A 22,176-nucleotide genomic window follows, 5' to 3' on the forward strand; every position below is an offset into this window, starting at 1 on the left:
TTCCTGTCTGAATAAGTCTTATATAGCCATAGTATGAAATACACCATATAACAAAAATTCTGCCATGAAACAAAATTCCCTCCCCTCAAATATCTGGTGCCAACAGTCAGTATAATTTCTATGATCACTAGTGATCAGTAATTTTATTTATGGAAATATTTTTTTCTTCTAAGAGTTTGTTAAGAGAATTGAGTCTTTTAGATTATTTCTTAAATATACTTGTCAGTCTTGACAAAACACCAAAAAACATTTTTAGGTTCCATGAACAAAGGTCATTCAACTTCTAATCTCATTAAAACGTGTTTTTTCAACTTGTAAGCAGAAAATTGAACTGGTCGGAATTTGAGAGCATCCTTTTCAAAAGAGTAACATTTTTAAAACAAAGCACAAAAAAGTTTAAATAAAATAAGAAATCAGTTTAGAACAGGACATGACAGATCAACTTAAGAATCTTAAGGAAGAAAAAATTCCACCAAAGTTGTGCTTTTAAAAATACTTAGTTTAAGTTTTCTGATACTTTGAAAATAAAAGATATGAGAATGTATAAATGGAAATTTCATAGGATCAGTTGAGAGACTAGTGGAAAATGAAAACTTTGTCCTAAAAGTCTATCCATTTAGTTAAAAGCTTATAACTCTGTTGAAACAATATCATAAACTAAATTATTACACCAGTTAGTATTTAGATTCTTAAGGAGTTTGAAATAACAAGTATTAATGTTTACTTGATGATAGTCCATCAACTACAAAGATATTTATGGCCACACCCCTACACAAAAATAATTGTGCTCACCAACTTTTAGAGAAGCTTGCTTGCCCAGATGTAGGATCTTAAAACTGGCTTCAGAGTGACTGTTGGAGGAGGAGATGCAGAAAATAAACACATGATTTCCACAGCTGAGAACTCAGAAATGAGGCTCAGGGTCTTGACCATTCTCTGTCGTTAAGGTTATCCTGACATGTGAAGCCATTGACATCCGGAGACTTCCAGCACTTCAGATGCCTAAACCGAGATAAATATAGATCCCTGACACCTGAGCCAGATGAAGTGAACTGTTAACTTGAAAAATCTTGCTCATTTCGGCTCTCCATTGAGGAAAATAAAACCCTTAATCCTTTTCCTGTTAAAACCTGTTACGCCTTAACAGATAATTCCTTTGCTTATGAAGCACAGGAATTCAGATCAATCATACACAATCAATTTGCTTCTATTTGTTGTCATAGTATAGATACAGGCTTGAATTTCTCTTGCTTGATTAAGTTGAAAGAAAACAGTAATGAATATTAAATATTTATTTACAAACTTTTGTCAGGAAGTTTTCCAAGTGAGTCATTGAAATGTAAATATGTATTTGGTAAACTTTCTAGTATGTTTTTCTCGTACCTGGTTTAAGTAGTAATGTGGTCCTTTTTGGTTTGCCTCATTTAACGATGTGGAAAGTGTCACCCACTGCCAAGGTACTCTGGCTTAAGTTAATCTTTTGGTATAGTTGTATCACGTGATAGATTTAAATCGAATTGTGCTTAGTACTGTTGTAAAGCATAAGAATAAGGATCTACCCTCAGTCTGATGAAAGATGTTACTCGAAGCTATAATTGCAAGATTTCTAACAGTAAGTCCCTTCCTGGGATTCATATTATTTATTAAGAATCTATAATACTATATCAAAACAAAGTGGATAAAGAAATTAGAAAAGTCATGCTGCTTCCCTGAGATTTTGAGGTATTAATTATTTTCAGTTAATACAGTCTTTACAGAATGGCACTCGAGAAAAACGATGGCTTTTGGAGTTACCACTTTCTAAATGAAGCTGAACTATAACCAGTATTACCTATCATTCCAGGCAGGAGAGTGACTTTTTTCAAATGGCCAAAACTAGTATTTTAATATCTAGTATTTTATTTAGTAGATGCTGTGCACTGAGCACTGTCTACATGCTTGGCACTTTGCTAAGCACATATCGTATACTCTCATTCTCTTTTCTTAACCCTGAAACATCCTTTCAAATCAAGTTAATATTTTTAGGTCCAAATATTTACAGGAAAGAAAGCAGACTCAAGAGGATAAATACTGACAATGGACATGTGACTAATAAGTGGTTCATATGAGAGTCTAACACCCAATTTTGACTGAAAGCGTGTTTCTTTCCCACCCTAAAATATAGTTAGAGGTTAAAAATGTTTCATCCACACATTATCTGTGTCAAAGTAATCAACCTATAAGTAATTCCAAAACTGTTTTAATTTATTGCAAACAATGTTAGGGAAAGTACAGAAGTGGTCCCTGTGGAGTATTTGCCATGACACTAAAAAGTCTCCCCAGAAGCATTGTCCGTAACACAAGGAAGAGACAGACGATCTGTAAGTACAGCACAATCCTAGCCAGAGATAGCTCTCATCTCTTGCATTTACTTTTTTTTGAATTGTCCTTGTCAGTTTGTGTAAGCAAAGTTTGACCTACCAGAGCCTGGAGGGCCAGTCCACTGGCCGCTTCTCAGCCATTAATATCATGTTTGGCAGTCTGAGGTGGATGCCTAACACAAAGAAGTGACATCCAGGTGACACAGAGTCACCTGGCAAGGTCAGGTGGTCAATACCAGAGAGATTTGGCAGGAGAAGGTCAGATTCTCATCTATCGTAGAAGGTGACACATTTCTTTATAGAAAAAAGGGTTCTATGTGTATAAAATGCTTTTCTTTTACTTGAACTAGGAATCTGTTAAACAGAATGTTTTATCAAAGAAGTCAGAAGACAAACTACAAATTCAGTGAACTCAGGATCACATATATCTTCTATGAATCACAGTAAGTATCAGAGAATGCCCACACCCTAAGCACCCGTTATCTTTGAATATGGATTCAGTTCAGTTCAGTCGCTCAGTCGTGTCCGACTCTTTGCAACCCCATGAATCGCAGCACACCAGGCCTCCCTGTCCATCACCAACTCCTGGAGTTCACTCAGACTCACGTCTATCAAGTCAGTGATGCCATCCAGCCATCTCATCCTCTGTCGTCCCCTTCTCCTCCTGCCCCCAATCCCTCCCAGCATCAGAGTCTTTTCCAATGAGTCCACCCTTCGCATGAGGTGGCCAAAGTACTGGAGTTTCAGCTTTAGCATCATTCCTTCCAAAGAAATCCCAGGGCTGATCTCCTAGGCCTTATAAATAAGAATAGGGAATGTGGAATATCCTTTCTATGAATTATTTATTCATTATCACTGAATTTTTCACTCCCTGATGACACTGACTTCTGAAGGGTGAATGTTGAGGGAGAGGGAAGACAGTGATGGACTGAGGTACAAGTTGTTAGACTCTGGGATAACTCAGACAAGACCTCTGACCCTCTTCAACCAGAGAATTTTCATTCTTAAGCAGTTATCTTCAGAATTAAATATTTCATCACAGGATATTACTTAAACCTAGGACTTTTTCACCCCAAACTGTTGCCTTTTAAGTATTAAAGTAGGCAAAATCAAAACCTGTCCTGGATTTTGTTGCACAAGTGCCATAAACTGTAAGAAATTAAAGTTGAACCAACAACCCAGCCACTAACAGCAGCTGTTGCCAGCTGTTAATAGCATGTTCTTGACAAGACATTATTATGAAATGTCCAATTTCTATGTGAAAATGTTTTTCTCAGAACAGCAGTCAAATTAATTTGTCCATAAGCATTAGCATCATGAATAGAGTGGCAGCAGTACTCACACTCATATTTCCGTGCTTCTCAGTTTCTATCCCCCCTCAAATCCTGTTTTCCCGATGCCCTCAGAGGCTCATCTTTCCAGATCCCTCTTCTCTATCTGACCAGCACCATCTAAGGTGCTTCATCAAGTATTATCAGCAGCACTGACTAGAAGTCACCCTTCTTAGTACTTCACCCTCAAGTACTATGTCTGGCTGAATAGGTTTAGGCCTTTTCAATTAATAATATAATGTGTTTTTAAAAATCCCCTTCAGAAAAATTCGAATTTTTAAATCAAAGATTCACCCCTTTGTTTATATTCCTATTCACTGTATAAGTGTTAACAGTAATCTGTTCTTGAATCCTTGACTCTGTAACATAACAGGGAAGGAACAGTTTGTGGCCTTATCAGGAAATGTTGGCTTAAACCCCTGTACACACTTGAAAACAATGAGAATATTCACCAGGATACTTAAACATGTGAACCTTACTAAATTTTGGGGGAAAGCACATTTGAAAAACATCCTTGAATTATTATCAGCTTGCTTAACGTGTATATTCAGTATTTGAAAGACATTTTGGGGACTAATTTGTCATCGATTCCAGTAACACACCCTTCTTTCCAGGCTTTTTTGTCTGTTTTCCCGTGTTAGTGTGGAATAAATAATTTCACTCAGACATTCTTCATAAGGAGCATTTTCCTACAGGAAAGCTGGGGACAAGTCAATAATAATCTTCTCTGCTTAACTTGCTCTCCTCAAATCTATACATGTGTGAAATGTCTTTATTCCAAACATCAGCTTGAGGTAAAGATTTTACCACCGTTTCCTCACAAAGTTGACTTCAGAGGTGAGTGCTGGCTGTGTTTGTTATTCAAAAGTAATGAGGATTGATGGAAATCTCTACTACTAAAAATGATCTAATGGAGCAGTGCTCTTAAGTCTTGGAAGCCTAAAATTATTGCTCGACTGTGTATTTATTTTGCTTTCTGCCTTCCAGAGTCATCCTCATTAGTTGTAAAAGCCTTATCGATAATTTGCAACCAAATATTATAGCTCCAAAGCAATATTCTTTCCTTTTAAGGTTGATGGGTTTTCGTTTAATCACTTATCCATCCAATAGCAAGACACACTGAAATGTGTTTTGGTATTGTGTATGGTATTCTGCTACTCCTGTGGGGAAAATGGTGAATAAAAGGCCAAAGCTGTGCTCTCAATGTCTTCTTATTTTGTGAAGGGAGACAAGCACTATTTAATAAATCCTATTATAATGAAGTAGGATAAATAATGAAGGAAAGTTTTATTGTGATAAGCTAGTCTGAAAGGTCAGAGATGTTTCCCTAATATACATATGCATTTAAATCTATAGATAGTGTGCATATATATATGTACACACACACACACATTGTATGTATTTATATTAACATATTTATGTATATATATAAATGCATATGGTATACATCTATATAATGTATGCATTTGTTTATATGTATATGTAGGTGTAAATGGATATATGCAGATGTTGTTTATGTATATAAGTGTTGGTCGCTCAGTCATATCTGACTCTTAGCAACCCCAAGGGCTGAGCCCTCTGTCCATGGAATTCAGTCCATGCAAGGCCCGTCTGTCCTTGAAATTCTCCAGGCAAGAATACTGGAGTGGGTACCCACTGCCTTTTCCTAGGGATCTGTCCAACCCAGGAACTGAAACTGGGTCTCCTGCACTGCAGGCAGATTCTTTACCATCTGAGCCAACATGAAAGCTCCATTTATGTACTGTCATAAACTGATCAATGAGGATAAATTTTGACGGAATTTACACTGTGATAAGGTAAGAGGTCCCATCACCTCATGGGAAATAGATGGGGAAACAGTGGGAACAGTGTCAGACTTTATTTTGGGGGGCTCCAAAATCACTGCAGATGGTGACTGCAGCCATGAAATTAAAAGATGTTTAATTCTTAGAAGGAAAGTTATGACCAACCTAGATAGCATATTGAAAAGCAGAGACATTACTTTGCCAACAAAGGTCCATCTAGTCAAGGCTATGGTTTTCCCAGTGGTCATGTATGGATGTGAAAGTTGGACTGTGAAGAAAGCTGAGCGCCAAAGATTGATGCTTTTGAACTGTGGTGTTGGAGAAGACTCTTGAGTCCCTTGGACTGCAAGGAGATCCAACCAGTCCATTCTAAAGGACATTAGTCCTGGGTGTTCTTTGGAAGGACTGATGCTAAAGCTGAAACTCCAATACTTTGGCCACCTCATGCAAAGAGTTGATTCATTGGAAAAGACTGATGCTGGGAGGGATTGGGGGCAGGAGGAGAAGGGGACAACAGAGGATGAGATGGCTGGGTCCATCACCGATTCGATGGACATGAGTTTGGGTGAACTCTGGGAGTTGGTGATGGACAGGGAGGCCTGGCGTGCTGCGATTCATGGGGCCGCAAAGAGTCAGACACAACTGAGTCACTGAACTGAACTGAAGGTGAGAGGTCAGCGAGTTTTCCCTAAAATTTTTGTATGTACTCTTCCCTATATAATATGTATATTATCAAGATGTCTTAAATAGTACCTATCTGCCTTCGCTAAACAATGATTCTTGAGAGTGCTTTATTTACCATTTAGTTCTACTACACCTAAATATATATGTACATATATGTATATGTATATATACATATAATAGAGAGCACACACACAAATATCTAAAAATGAATTGCTTTTAAATGGCAAAGAATTAAGAAAGCATTCAAAGGTAAGGATCCACCACTATAAGGAAGTGGCAGGGGCAGGAAGGAGCACAGTGGAAGACCACTGTGACTGGATGAGAGAGGATAAGGAAGAGTAATATGAGAAGACAGAAGGGTTGGGGGAGACTGGAGTGTTACAGGGATTTGTAGCGATTTATCCTAAGAACAATGGGAAGCCTTTGAAAAATTTTAATCAAGAGAGACACATAGGTGAATCTGAATTACATTTAAGAACAAGCTCTCTGATAGTTTCATTATTAATGGATTAAAGAGAGATAAGGATAGATGTGGGGAAACCAGCAAGGCAATTATTACTGACTTTAATGATAAGATCCTAAAATGGATGGTAAATGGAGGAAAAAACATGGATTTGTAAAATGCGTAGGTAAAATCAACAGATTTTGGTGGTGGTGGTATATGAGGAAAAGGGAAGAAGAATAATTGAGAAACTATTTAAACTGAAGCTATCTAGGAATTATTCTACCCCCTAACATGAACATTTATTCTTCAGATAACATATGAGAACACATCTAGCTCAATGATTGGCATATTTCAGCTGGTGCTGGAAAATTTCTTGAATAAAAGATTATATAAATGGATGAGTGACAGTGAAGTTGGGTAGAATGTTAATAGGAGTGAATGCTTATTGCAATGTATCTTCTTTTGTTTGGGTCATCATATAGAGTTTCCACAAGGCTGTGGCAAGGAGAGTCACAACACACTAAGTGATACCTTAAGAGACTAGAAATACAGGGAAATGATGAATTCTCATGCAGACAGGTCCAAAGGAAAATGAATGAACCTAGTATTAAAAGGAAAATTTTTTCAGTGACTTAGAAATTGTTCAAGTGTCTCACACACATCTGGCTCTGTGTATAGAAGCTTGTAATCTAATGGAAACTTGAGTCCCCCTGGACCAAGAGCAAATAATATCCACAGGACATAAAGTCCTTCTAGCACAACAAAACAACAGGCTAGTAGCCAATTATGGTAGCAGCCAAGCAGATGTCTCACTGGTTTTTAAATAAGACACAGCTTTGTTATAATTATTACTTAACATGTTGTAGCATTATCTGTTTATGAAATTTTGTTTTGATGTTATCACATGATAATTAGCTAATAATCAGACAATTCTTATGTACTTTCTTGATGAGTGATTGTACAAAACAGTATTTAGTGTCTTGTAGCTGTTTTCTTTAGGATAGGGGAAGATTAAGCAGGATGATACTGAGGCTAATCAAAATGTTCTAACAAAGCTCTAGAACCAAAATGTCCAGACTTTAGATCATACGTCAAATAGGATTCCTCTGTGCACACATTTTTCATGTAAAGATCAAATATCCATCTTCTTGATTGTACTTTCCCTGTCCATCTTTGTGTTTCCCTTGCTCTATCCGCATTCTAAATATAGGAGTCTTCTATATTCCTGTCCTATCCATTCTTTTTTCTTCCTATGTCTTCTCTTTCTTGGCAATATATGCTACTGTCTGGGCTCAATTTATCACTTTCACACAGTTAATCCCCAAATCTATTTTTTACCCCTAAATTCTACCCTAATAATAAATTTACTTAGCATTTTTGAGAATTCTCTATACACTAGTAACATATATTAACTCATTTAATTTTTTTTAACTCTGGATATAAAACTAACATTTACCATTTTACAAGTTTAAATGAATGTTTAGTAAAATTAGGTAACTTAATTCACAGTGACAATGCTCTGAATAGCCAGATTTGGAGTCAGATGACTCTAGATTTGGGCTCAGATGATTTGGGTCCAGATGGCTTAAGGCCCTTAAACACTGTGCTGTGACTGACTCACTGTGATATAACTGTTGATCAACCTTCCGTGGACATCTCTACCCTGCTGCCTTAACACACCTCCCCTTCCCTATCTTTACATCTCTACGTCCTGCCACCCAGCCTGAAACTGGTCCCCTTACACTGAATCATCTTCCAATTCCTAACAACTCTAACTTCATCATGGATTTTCCATTTGTTTCCCATGTTTTGTTTTCACTGCCTCTACTTAAGTCAGATTTCCATCACCACCTACCTTTAACCATTGCCATGGTTCCCTAATTGGTTTTCCTGCATGCAGAATTACTCCCCTCTCATTTATGCTTCCCACTAATTTTAGGGTAATCTTTCTAAAACACAAATTTGATTTTATGGTTTATTTATTTAAAATAAACCATTAATAGTACCCATTTCCATTAACAGTACAGAATGGACTTTAAACTCCTTAGACCAGCACTGAAGATTTTTAACTATTATTTCTGTTCCTGCATGAAGTCTATTCTTCAATGAAATGGTCTCTGCATTTTTATCTTGCATTTTACACTGCTTTAAATATTTCCTCTATCTATAATTTTCAATTGTCTATATAAATGCCACTCTCCAAATTCAATGATCCTTAGCATGGTGTGTACACTGAAAACTCTAAAAAATATATTCGTCTTCATCCTAGACTATTTAATTGAAATTAATACTTTCATGTTTAAAAATTAGTTAGTGCTACTATTGGTCTATGTGGTTAATTTGTACAAATGAAAGGAACTGCTTGTTCAAAATACTTTGATGTACTTTACCAGAAAATTGTCATTATATATCTATGTATATTTTATATTACATTATATATAATATTATCAAATATACAATGTGAATGACAACATTTATTGTCATTGTTTATTGTACAAGTACTACCATATTGTTTATTGTACAAGTATTACCATATTCAGCAGTGGTCTTCCTTTAAGATTCAATGAACAAATCTCATTTCTTCTCTCTGTGGTTTATTCAATTCTCCTTTAGCCAACAAAACCTCTTCCTAAACTGACCTCCCATATTATTATATATGATTTACTTCCCTGTAAATTTAAATCTTGTTTTATCAAACTTAGTATATATATTTGGAGAAGGCAATGGCACCCCACTCCAGTACTCTTGCCTGAAAAATCCCATGGATGGAGGAGCCTGGAAGGCTGCGGTCCATGGGGTCGCAGAGGGTCGGACATGACTGAACGACTTCACTTTCATTTTTCACTTTCATGCATTGGAGAAGGAAATGGCAACCCACTCCAGTGTTCTTGCCTGGAGAATCCCAGGGACGGGGGAGCCTGGTGGGCTGCCATCTATGGGGTCGCACAGAGTCAGACATGACTGAAGCAACTTAGCAGCAGCAGCAGTAGCAGTATATATATTTAATCTCTGATTGAATTCAGGGCTTATTCATTTAATCTAGTCCGCTGTTTCTATATACTAACCAATCATTTAATAAATGGATTTCATATGAATCATAGTTTTAGAAAGAAAGATCTCTGATATACAGATTTGGTAGTTTTATTGATTTATTTCATTATATCTATTTCTAGAAGGTACTTAAAGCAACAATACACAACAGAAAATGAGTGAAGTTGTGAAACAAACAAAGAGAAAAAATAAAGGAGGGGAGATGAATTTGGCCTAAAACCTTAGCTGAAGAACATTGGTTCACTCAAGCCAAGCCCAAGCTTGGTGTCTCCTGGCAGCCACAACCACAAGGGAACTGTGATGTGTTTTAAAACACTCATCATAAGTGAAAACTTAGCAGTCCTTCAGCAGGCATCAGATTTCTTCATGAACCAAATCTTAAGATAACTTTATTTCTGGATCTTTAAAAGAGATAGACATTAAAATGGACAGTGTCTTCAAAGAGTTCTAACAACTGGTTCAGAAGTAGAAAATAGTCTTTAAATATTGGGAATCTAAAAAACCTCATCTGGTTAGCAGTTAATCTCTCCTCTATCTTTAACTCTTACTATGTTGTAGTTCATTCACTCTGTTCATACCATACTGGCCCTCCTGGAACACGCCAAACTACATCCTACCTCTGGACTTTCCCTTGACCTAAAACCCTCTTCTCCCAGGTATTTTTGTGCAGGTTCTGCTCCCCTCATTATTCAGCTTCTCTGCTCAAATATTCTCTCTCTAGGGCCCAAGGTATTTAAGAAACAATCTCTCTTCATATTCTATCTTCTAACTCCACACTACTGAATTTATTATGCTACCTTATTTTATCATATATTTGTTTGGTATTTTTAAAATCTTTAACATACACCATATGAAGATGTAAAGTCCTTGGGGCCAGGGAATTTTCACTCTCCTATTCACTTCTATATTCCACATTGCTTAGAAGAGTACCCAACACACAGAAAGCATGCCAGAAATATTTGTGGGCTAGCTGAATACACTATTTTTATATATTTATTTATGGCATTAACCTGCAACTAAAATGTTTAAGGGAGCTTTCCTGGTGGCTCAGTGGTAGAGAATCCACCTGCCAAGCAGGAGACTCAGGTTTGATCCTTGGTCAGGAAGAGCCCCTGGAGAAAGAAATGGCAACTTGTTCCAGTATTCTTGCCTGGGAAATCCTATGGACAGAGGAGCCTGGCTGGCTACAGTCCATAGATGGGGGTTGCAAGAGTTGGACACGACTTAGTGACTGAAACAACAACAAAATGTTTAAGATTTAACATTCAACCCTTAATTCCATGAAAGAATTTCTGTGGGGAATGAAAAGTCTTAGTCTAAGAAATAGCTTTCTGGTTATTTGTTTTGATATAGGAAACAATATGAATTAATGGAACAAAAAAATATACCAAAAGAATCCAAAAACCCTACCATATTGACATCCCATTTCACAAACTCAGTGTGAAAGATGCAACTGGATTTGGATATATGAGGATTACACAGAGGAAAGCTGGGAAGAAATACTAACTTCTAAGATTTGTATCTTTCTCCTGAACATTTCAACACAGGTTGAAACCACATGTATACTACATGCAGGCTGAAACTACACTCAAAGTAGAGCAAGTAGAGAATGGTATGAAAACTTTGCATAAGGACTACTGCATCAGTAGGTATGTTAGTGACACTGTCATACCTATTATTTTTATAATTAACTTGTGCTCAAAGACTTTTGGTGGAATGTCTTTCTTAAGGGCCTATACCTAATAAGTGGCAGTTTTAAAAAATTCAAACCAGGTCTGTCTGGTTTTACAATTAGTTTCTTCTCTAACAAATTTTGCTCTCCCCTCCTCCTTTCAATTCATGTATTTATTCATCTACTGATTTATTTATTCAACAAATTTCTGAGTGAATGTAAATATTAATTTATTGTATTCAGTTTAAAATTGTTTTTCATCAACTAACATTTCCAAACCTTTTGAAACCTGTGACCCATTTTAATAATTATATACCTACAGCCTGTCATGTTAAAATTGTATTCATTTTTAATTATATGAGGTAGAGTCAGATTTCTTACTATATTAGGAAATTATTAAGGATTGTGTATTCTTTAATATAGTCATATAGAAAAATAAATTTGATTTTTTTCTACTAACAAGGAAATTTTACTTCCAGATAATTAATAAGAAGCTTAATTTGTTCATGAATAAATTAAAATTTTAATGTGTTGTGTTTCACTACCAAATACATAGTGAATAGTGTTTTGAAAGTTAACAATTTCTCTATCAGCAAACATGGACAAAAAAATCCTTTCCTTCACTGTTATTTGAATTTTGCATTTCACAGTTTTAAACTATGTATTTTTTTATATTTATAATGTTTAATTTCTTAATTATAGGAGAAGAAAGAAGGTTAGAGGCCACTTTTTAAAAACGCTTCTCCATTGATAACACTATTTGCATGTGACTTGCTTTTGTACCTAACAAACAAAAGATTAAATTTAATATATGTGACACTATATATTCTTTTTGGATACTGACCTTGATTTTCCAGATACAACTCTTTCTGCTTTATTGAAATGTGAAATACCTGAATGTAATTTTCAAATCTGATAAAGATGGTGTTGGTGCAAATTTATACATATACAAGTTTCTTTACTTCTACTTTCACCTATGATTTTTAATACCCTTAATTCTCTCAATATCTTTAGTCAATGCTTTATAAAATAGTTTTAAAAATAAGAATAATGGTAGTATATAATTGAATAAAGCTTTTCCTATAACTGGCAGTGTTCATCTTTGATAAATTGAATGCATATCATTTGACAGCCTTTAAGACTTCAAATTTTTTTTTCTCTTTTAAGCAGTTTTATTTCAAACTGATTTTTAAAGTTGAAATTGAAACACATATTTACTATTTTTATTGTTGTTAATCCTTGAATATTTTAAATCAGTGGTTGGAAAAACTGCTTTATAGAAATAATGGCTAGTTATAAAATAATAAAATATGCATAAACAATTTGCTTTGAGATCTCAGAGAGAGATGAGGAAATGCAGAGGTAGCAGGTTATTAAGCTTTGAAAAATGAGTAGGATTTGAAAAAGTGGAAAAAGAGAAAAAAGGGCTTCTAGATAGAGCACACATAATAAAAATTCTGAGGCCCTTAAAGGTGTGGAATATGTACAGAAATAGAAAGGCAATCAATGTGCCTGAAGTTCTGCCAACTCAGCAAATAGGAAATAATTTTTAAATGGGGAAGAAAGAAAAGAAAGCCTGTATGTTTGCTGATCACAGAAATATCAATAGTTGAATGCTTGATTAAAATATGCATTCAGTAAGGACTGTGGTGATATGGAAGATTTATGAAATAGGCCAGCAGAATTTAATCTCTGCATTGTCTTGTCTCATACTTTCCCTTTGCTTTGCTATTTTTTGTTTGTTTTGCTTTGCTATTTTTAACTCTCCTTACTTGCTTTGAAAATTTTAAGTATCTCAGGATAGTAATAACATAGAATGATATTCAAGACATCTGTACTACATGCCCTGATATTACTATTATTATCATCCTAAATTTTGCATACCATTACTCCATGAACTTCTATTTTCTTATTCATATATTGGCCTTCAATTGCCAAATTTCTGCTTTGTTGGTGGTGGTGGTGGTGTTTTTTTACCTTAGAACTTGTCAACTACAAATTGGCACTTGCCCATCAACTACAAATGGACACTTGCCAATAGCATTTGCCAGCAACTGAACAACAAGGGCATTTGCTATCTACCTGTGCTGCTGCAGCTGCTTTGACACTCCCAGAAGGGAATTCAGGGTGGAGAGTGAGGCCCTCTGTGCTCCAGGGAAACTGGTGGAATAGGTATTTAGATAGTTTGATGTTTTCAGGAACTGATTTCATGATCCCAATCCTTGCATCTCCTCTTATCTAGAAAAGCACTAAATCCCTTCGTGGTGACATCAGCTCCTTGTGACTAGCAGAACACCTTTTGTAAAATGAGTACTTGATTGCATTGAACTCCCCCTTCACCAAAGTCTTGTATATTGACTTTTCCCCACTGCTTCTTTGGAGGAGTGTCTCAGCGCTCTCTGAGGTGCTGTGTTCTGGGCTGCAGTCTTCATTTTGCCCCAAATAAAACTTAACTTGCAACTTTCATGTTGTCCATCTTTTTAGCGGACAAACTATAAGCATATCAACTGATTATTCTTTGCCACCTCATTTTCTGGTATCACCTAGGTACATGTAAACAGCATTTTTATTTTAGTAAGTAGCTTATAACAATTTACTACTAGAGGAAGATAAGCGATAGCCATATCAAGTCCATGCACCTTATTACTGAGTTCAGATTATATCACTGATCCTGTCCATGATTCAGCTGGCTCAGCATGTAGCCAGAAATCAGTCATAATTGTAAGTGTACAAGAAGGAGAAACAGTTTTGTCATAAAGCCTAAAGATTTAATAACAATATTATATAAAAGGATGTTTTTATATTTTTGTGTGAGGTAAAGTTTAAATTCAGTTCAGTTCAGTTACTCAGTCGTGTCCGACTCTTTTTCAAATTAACTGTTTAGTAATTGCATAACATATCACAATAGTCTCTTTTATTAAAACAATAATGAAAACCTGTTTGCTTTCATTTATTATCTCATACATTATAAAAGTATATTTGCTGATTATAATTAATATCAAATTTTGGTGCTTTAGTAATAAATTCCTGAAAGATGTGAGCTAACTTCAGTTTTAACTTTTGCCTTTTCATTTGTATGTAAGTTACCTATCTAGGTAACTTATCATCTGACACCGATAACAGCTTTCTGTTCTTTATTTCATGTATCTCTGATGATGTTTTTATTTTACTTTTTTCCTAGAAGTTATGTGCTTATTTTTGCTTTTTCAAGCACAATGGGTAGATTGACTAAATTACACACAGTACTCAAAGCAGACCACTCTCCACACTTGTTTATGCTGTTAAAACGGCATAATGCAGCAGTAATCATTCTGCCTGAATGGAGGCCAGGTCAAATTATATTTGAAAGTACACAGATACAAATGGGAAATTTTAAGGAACAGCCGTAGATTTACTACATGGCTGTTAGTTCAAAGAGATAAAATATAAAAGCCAAGGCATAGAAGACTAACTGGGTCATTGTTTGAGCAATGGAAACTAAATGGAGCCACCCACAGGTGCCATGGGACTGGGGATGCTTTTTGTTTTGTAATCCAACCAGTTTTGTTAATATATCCTTTCCACAATAGCTCATTCAGCTGTGCATCTGATGTAAATCAGTAGTATGTTTTTTAACCCCAGATCCCCTGCAACCTATCCTTGGGTGGCTTTTTTGTTCTGAGACTCATCATGACTATGGACCTTGAGAATAGTTTTTCTTTAATGTTCTCCTCAGTATTTCAACAGCTAGCACAGAGAGTGGTGGCACACCCAGTGGGGACCTATCCTGCATTTCTCAGTGACTGAAGACACCAGAAATTAAAAACTTTATGTGGTCTGCCAAGTCTAAGTGTCACAAACCTGCCAGCAAGCAGCTGCTGAGAAAATGCTGAACGTGCAATAATGTAATTTATTTCCTTTTAAGTACCTTGCTCAGTCATGTCTGACTCTTTGTGACCTGTGGACTGTAGTCTGCCAGGCTCCTCTGTCCATGGGATTTCCCAGGCAAGAATACTGGAGTGGGTTGCCATTTCCTACTCCAGGGGATCTTCCTGACCCAGGGATCAAATCCATGTCTCTTGCATCTCCTGCACTGACAGTTTAAAATAATCTGATTTGTATGTGGGTAGAGGTGGAGGGTTGTTAGAGGGTCTGAGGCCTTCATTGAGGACATAGGTTATTGTTCCCAATGGAATTAAAAAAAAAAAGTCCAGTAGAAAGCAAAAAGAATTTTGCTAAGTCACTGTATCTAATTACTAGCATAGATTTACATTTAGAATATGTGAGAAATTAGCCTACATTGCTGGCATCTGAACTCTGCTGCTCAGCTAAGACAGTCTGTGAAACTCAGTCCTATTTGCTCATTTCCAATCTTGTTCATGACATTCTCTCATCCCACTCTGAAAACGTCTTTGACTTTAGCCTTAAACTTCATCACCTGATGCAGTGTACATATAGGTGTTCTGCCTGGAATATTGAGCTCATCTTTTTCGTAGGATTTTTGCTTAGGCTCATGCCATCGGCAAATAGGGCTTTCTAGATTTTTGAGTGGGAAACTTCCAGTGAGCTCTTTAAGTGAAAGTCGCTCAGTCGTGTATGATTCTTTGCGACCCCATGGACTATACAGCCCAAGGAATTCTCTATGCCAGAATTCTAGAGTGGGTAGGCTTTCCCTTCTTTCAGTCTTCTCCCTTAACAGTCAGATGGTACTTCAAATGATCAGCCTGTGTACAGTTTGGTTTTAAAAAATACAGTCTAGATAGATCCCTAAATTCATTTATCACCTATTAAAATGCATTTCAAAAGAGATACAAGTTTTTAAAAACATTTTAAGAATTTGTTTACAACTTGTGTGTATGTCTATAAAGTTACTTGATGGCAAAACAAATCAAATCAGTTTCCTCTGAGTTGTGAATTGGCATTTATGCATAACAAGCAACATTTAACGACTGTTTCCCTAGTGACATGATTCCTTAATAGTTTCAGTTAGACTTCAAAGAAGTTAGCCTTCATCCCTAAAATACAGCATCTACTTAAAAATTAAAAAAAGATATTATCTTGTCATTTTTTTTCTTTTGGAAATGTTCTAAGTCTAGAGAGTTCTTAATAAATAATGTAGTTTTTTAGACAAAAACATTGTGTAACCACTTGCAATGAGATTTAGATAAAATATAAGACTCAAGCATTCAACACATTTGAAAATTATATGACAACTCTATTGAGATTTATTGACATCTTCTGTAGGAGACTTTTGAAAAGGTAGGCAGGGGGAGGGGCGGGGGGAACAGAATATATACTCGTAAATGTTATTTTATTGTCAAAAGAACCAAAAGTGCTTTCCATGTAATGGGAGCCCTTGACAATGAAACAGTTCTGAATCAGGAGGTTTGAGCATGTTTATAATGGAAATGTGACTCTCCCACTTGAAGATGTCTGAGCATAGGCCACTTACCCTCTCTAATGGCTAATTTTATCAATTGTAAAACACAGCAGAAAGATGATAACTTATAGGACCTGAGGAATTTGGCTTTTATAGCAGCTAATATAATCCCGACTGCATTTTGATGGTGCATATATTTGATCACATCTATCAAAATTTACATCCAAGAAGCATAGTGAATGACACTGTCCATAGTTTTTTTCCCATTAAATGATATATTTAATATATATCATATATTTAATATATCTCATTTAAATATAAAGGATATATTTAAAATATTCATTAAATATTAAGCTGTGAAAATAGTCATATCCAAAAAAAAAAGTATTAAAAGTTATTAAAAGTTGTATTCACCTAATACAAACTGGAATATTTCCCTATTTTTTTTTCCTTCTACATTAAGATTATAGTTAAGCAAGTTGTAAGACTGTTGTCTATTTTTTTCTTAGCCTCATCTGTTAGAGCCATACACTCTGCTTGTTTCTTCTTTTTTTTTCTTTCCTTTCCTTTCCTTTCCTTTCCCACCGCACTTTTCTCTTAGAGCTTCCCTTGTCCCTGAGACACTATTTTGAGCTTCCAGCTCAAGGACTCTATACTGCAATGTCTCTAAAACAACCTCATGGAAGGTGTATATTATAACAGAAACAGTTCAGTTCAGTCACTCAGTCGTGCCTGACTCTTTGCGACCCCATGGACTGCAGCATGCCAGGCCTCCCTGTCCATCACCAACAAAAATAACTAATACCAAATAACAGAAACAAGGGAAGCAAATAAGCCCTACCCAGATCTAGAGGAAACACCTGGCATCTAATGTTAGAGATATGTTAAAAAAGAAACCCAGACCTGTGGGATTTTAAATTTAACAATAATGATCACAGCCTAGGAATTGGTGAATTTAGCAGTAAGATTTCAAGGTCTGTTAATCAAGATTTATATGGTATCACCCCCTCAAGGAAACTTAGAAATCACTAGAGATTGATAGTCTTCCATATAAAAACTTAATTGCACACAAACTTCTTAAAGCAGAGAAGCCTTGTGTTGTTTTTTCCTTCTGATGGCCTGTGAGTCTTTCTCTAAACTTCTCTCTTCCTGTAAAATTAAACAATTTCATACCCATCTGATTCCCATGCACAATATAGGAAAGTGGCTTTGTCTTTTGACCTTCTTTTGAACTTTTCAGAAGTGGAAATAAAGATATAATGACCCTGTATGACCATCCCCCAGCTTCAGTAGTTATCAGATTTTGCTACTTGAACAGCAATGACTTTTAGATCTTCATTCCAAAAGGCCTTCATGAAAAGAAAGAGAAACGTGGAGGAAACATACAAAATGAACAGATATGTAAATATTGGGAACTGGAAGCTAGGTCAGAGATTAGATTAAAGTCACAAGGATCAAGGTCTGGAGTCACCAGGAAAAAACAGTTATGAATTGTATGTTGGTTTTGTACTCATGCCAGTCCACGAGTCAGAAGAAATTGATCAGACTTATTTCATGACATTATGGTAGTTACAGTGTTAATAAATCTGCAGAATCAAAGAGATAATATAACCTTGATATCAAATAGGGGTTTGTCATATTTTAATATAAATTCCCTTGGAGGTTTGGCTCAGTTTTTTTGCCAGCATTAATGAATTTACCCTCATTTAGCACAGAGACTTTCACTCTTGAAAGCTTTTTATGAAAATTTACTGGACAAATTAGTTCAATGAGCCATGTAAGAAAACATGTTCCTGGGTACCAAAATAGGCAATTGAGAGATTAATGTGCTATCAAGGTGACAAGAGCCATTAAAGGGAGGGCTGGTCATACTCCGAGGACAAAAGTCACCCAATAACATTTTTGAGCCATGGCTCTATGAGTGAACTAGCTGAGCTTACCAGATGGCATTAGAAATCCTCCCAAACACCAATGAGCACCAAACAAACCTTAGGAACAAAAAGTGCAGGTGACCAGTGACTCTCCACCTTCTTTCACTCCTACCTAAACCCATCTTCCCTTCCCCATCTTTGAAAATCTTTCCAGGCCATACAACTAAATCAGGTTTCCAGATCCCCTTCCTCCTTTTCCCATGCTGAGTATTTCATTCCTAAATTCATAGGAAAAAGCTAGAGAAAATAAATAACTTGTTCAGAAGCCTAATCTGTAAGGAGCTTGAAAATATCCTGAGGAAAGTCTCAACACTAGTGTCATTTTTCTTGAATTACTAAGCAATACTTAGATATTCTTTAGAATTGCTAAGCAGCATTATTTAGATAGGGTACATAAAAATTAGAAAAGATATTTACATCTCTACATTATGTGAGGTAGCTCAGTGTATGCCTTTGAATAATTTCATGGAGCTAATGAAAATTGTCATGATCATCTAACTTCCCATTGATCATTCTAGAATTCACAAACTTTCTTTTGCAGTTCTTTCATAACTGCTTTACAAACAGCATGACACATGGGTTTTTCTATTATGGTTTCCCTTAGGAAGAACAGTTAGGTGAACTGTTTTGGTGGCTTAATAAAACCTTTAAAGGTATTTATACAACTGCAATGCAAGAGAATGATCAAGATATATTATCAAAGCAATTACTTTTTTCTATCACCAAAAACCTAAGTCCTAGATAAACTTTCACTTGTTTTAGGTTATCAATAGGATTGCTGCTGTTCTATATTTCTTAGGAGATGTCGGAGTTTCCTTTTCAAGAAAAATTTTCACATTTACACAGAGGAGTAATAGAAACTTCCACCTTCGTGGATTGCAGCCTTGTTGTGGTGAAGGGGCTTGCCTAACTCAGTGAAGCTATGAGCCATGCTGTGCAGGCCCACCCAAGACAGACAGGTCATAGTGAAGAGTTCTGACAAAATGTGGCCCACTGGAGGAGAGAATGGCAACCCACTCCTGTATTGCCTGGAGAAGCCATAGACAGTATGAAAAGGCAGAGAAATATGATGCTGCAAGATGAGTACCCCAGGTTAGAAGGTGTCCAATATGCTACTGTGGAAGAGCAGAGGGCAATTACTAGTAGCTCCAGTAAAGAATGAAGTGGCTGGGCCACAGTGTAACCCACACTCAGTTGTAGATGTGTCTGGTAGTGAAAGGTAAGTCTGATACTGTAGGAACAATATTGCCAAGGAACCTGAAATATTAAGTCCATGAATCAAGATAAATTGGACATGATTAAGCTGGAGATGGCAAGAGTGTATATAAATATCTTAGGAAATCAAAGAACTAAAATGAATGACAATGAGTGAATTTAATTCAGATGACTATTATATCACTACTTGGGGGTGGGGGGGGAATCACTTAGAAGAATTGGAATAGCTCTCACAGTCAACTAGAGTCTGAAATGCAGTACTTGAGTGCCTCAAAAGTGACCAAATGATCTGTTTGTTTCCAAGGCAAACCATTCAACATCACAGTAATCCAAGTCTATGCCAAAACCACTGATGCCAAAGAAGCTGAAGTAAACTGGTTCTATGAAGACCTACAACACCTTCTAGAACTAACACCAAAAAAGATGTCCTTTTCATCAGTAGGGATTAAAATGAAGTAGTAGGAAGTCCAGAGATACCTGGAGTAACAGGCAAGTTTGGCCTTGGAGTACAAATGAAGCAGGGCAGAGGCTAACAGTTTTGTGAAGAGAACATGCTGGTCATAGCAAACACCCTCTTCCCATAACCCAAGAGACAACTCTATACATGGACAGCACTAAATGCTCAATACTGAAATCAGACTGACTAAGTTCTTTGCAGCTAAAGAGAGAAGTTCTACATAGTCATAAAAAACAAGACCTGGAGCTGACTGTGGCTCAGATCATGACCTCTTTATTACAAAAATCAGACTTAAATTGAATAAAGAAAGGAAAACCCCTAGGCCATTAAAGTATGACCCAAATCAAATCCTTTATGATTATGCAGTGGAAGTGACAAACAGATTCAAGGGATCAGATCTGATAGACAGAGCGCCTGAAGAAATATGGAGGGAGGTTTATAACACTGTACAGGAGTCAGTGACCTAAACCATCCCAAAGAAAAAGAAATGCAAGAAGTTAAAGTATTTTTCTGAGGAGGCTCTCAGACAAAGAGCTGAGGAAAGAAGAGAAGTGAAAGGCAAAGGAGAAAGGGAAAGATACACCCAACTGAATGTAGAGATCCAGAGTACAGCAAGGAGAGATAAGAAGACCTTCTTAAATGAACAATGCAAAGAAATAGAGGAAAACAGTAGAATGGGTAAGATTAGAGATCTCTTCAAGTAACTTGGAGATATCAAAGGAACACATCATGCATGGATGGGAATGATAAAGGACAGAAACAGTAAGGACCTAACAGAAGCAGAAGAGATTAAGAAGAGATGGCAAAAATACACAGAAGAACTGTGTAATAAAGGTCTTCATGACCTGGATAACCATGATGGTGTCGTCACTTACCTAGAGCCAGACATCCTGGAACATGAAGTCAAGTAGGACTTAGAACCATTACTAGAAACAGAGCTAGTGGCAGTGACAGAATTCCAGCTGAGCTATTTAAAGTCCTAAAAGATGCTGCTGATAAATTGCTGCACTGCACATGCTACAAACTTGGAAAACTCAGCAGTGGCCACAGCACTGCAAAAGATCAGTTTTCATTCCTGTCCCAAAGAAGAGCAATGCCAAAGAATGTTCAAACTTTGTACATTTGGTATGAAAAATTGTGCTCATTTCACATTCTACCAAGGTTATGCTTAAAATTTTTCAAGTATGGTTTCAGCAGTACATGAACCGGGAACTTCCAGATATACAAGCTGGATTTAGAAAAAAGGCAGAGGAACCAAAGGTCAAATTGACATTTGTTGGATTATGCAGAAAGTAAGGAGTTCAAGAAAAACATCTATTTCTCTGTTTCTTTGACTAAAGCCTTTAATTGTGTGGATCACAACAAACTGTGGAAAAATCTTGAAGATAGGGGAATACCAGACCACCTTACCTGCCTCCTGAAAAACCTGTATGTGGGTCAAGAAACAACACTTAGAGCCAGACATGGAACCAGACTGATTCAAAATTAGGAAAGGAGTACAACAAGGCTATATATTGTCACCTTGCTTATTTAACTTCTGTGCAGAGTACATCATGCAAAATGCCAGGCTAGATGAATCACAAGCTCAAATCAAGACTCCTGGGAGAAATATCAACAACCTCAGATATGCAGATGATACCACTCTAATGACAGAAAGTGAAGAGGAACTGAAAAGCCTCTTGATGAGGGTGAAAGAGGAGAGTGTTAGGCTGGCTTAAAACTCAACATTCAAAAAACTAAGATCACGGCACCCAGTCCCATCACTTCAGGGCAACTGGAGAAAAATTCCAAGTAGTGACAGATTTTATTTTCTTGATCTCCAAAAATATTTATACATGGTGACTTCAGCCATAAAGTTAAAAGATA

The 22,176-nt window shown here is 36.4% G+C and overlaps 1 protein-coding gene across 9 annotated transcripts in view; it reads right to left on the bottom strand.

The window, feature by feature from the left end:
• The window catches only part of LOC129659063 (platelet glycoprotein 4), a 376,463-nt gene that overhangs the window by 92,717 nt on the left and 261,570 nt on the right, over positions 1-22,176 (bottom strand). For 4 of the 9 annotated variants that reach the window (XM_055590127.1, XM_055590122.1, XM_055590121.1 and 1 more), the window contains exon 3: positions 793-1,002. The exons of the other annotated variants lie outside the window; for them this stretch is intronic. The gene's annotated coding sequence lies outside the window, so the exon portion shown is untranslated. The remainder of the gene's footprint in view (positions 1-792; positions 1,003-22,176) is intronic. 9 annotated transcript variants of the gene reach the window in all.

This window comes from Bubalus kerabau, chromosome 8 (genome assembly GCF_029407905.1).
Source record: "Bubalus kerabau isolate K-KA32 ecotype Philippines breed swamp buffalo chromosome 8, PCC_UOA_SB_1v2, whole genome shotgun sequence".
NCBI lineage: Eukaryota > Metazoa > Chordata > Mammalia > Artiodactyla > Bovidae > Bubalus > Bubalus kerabau.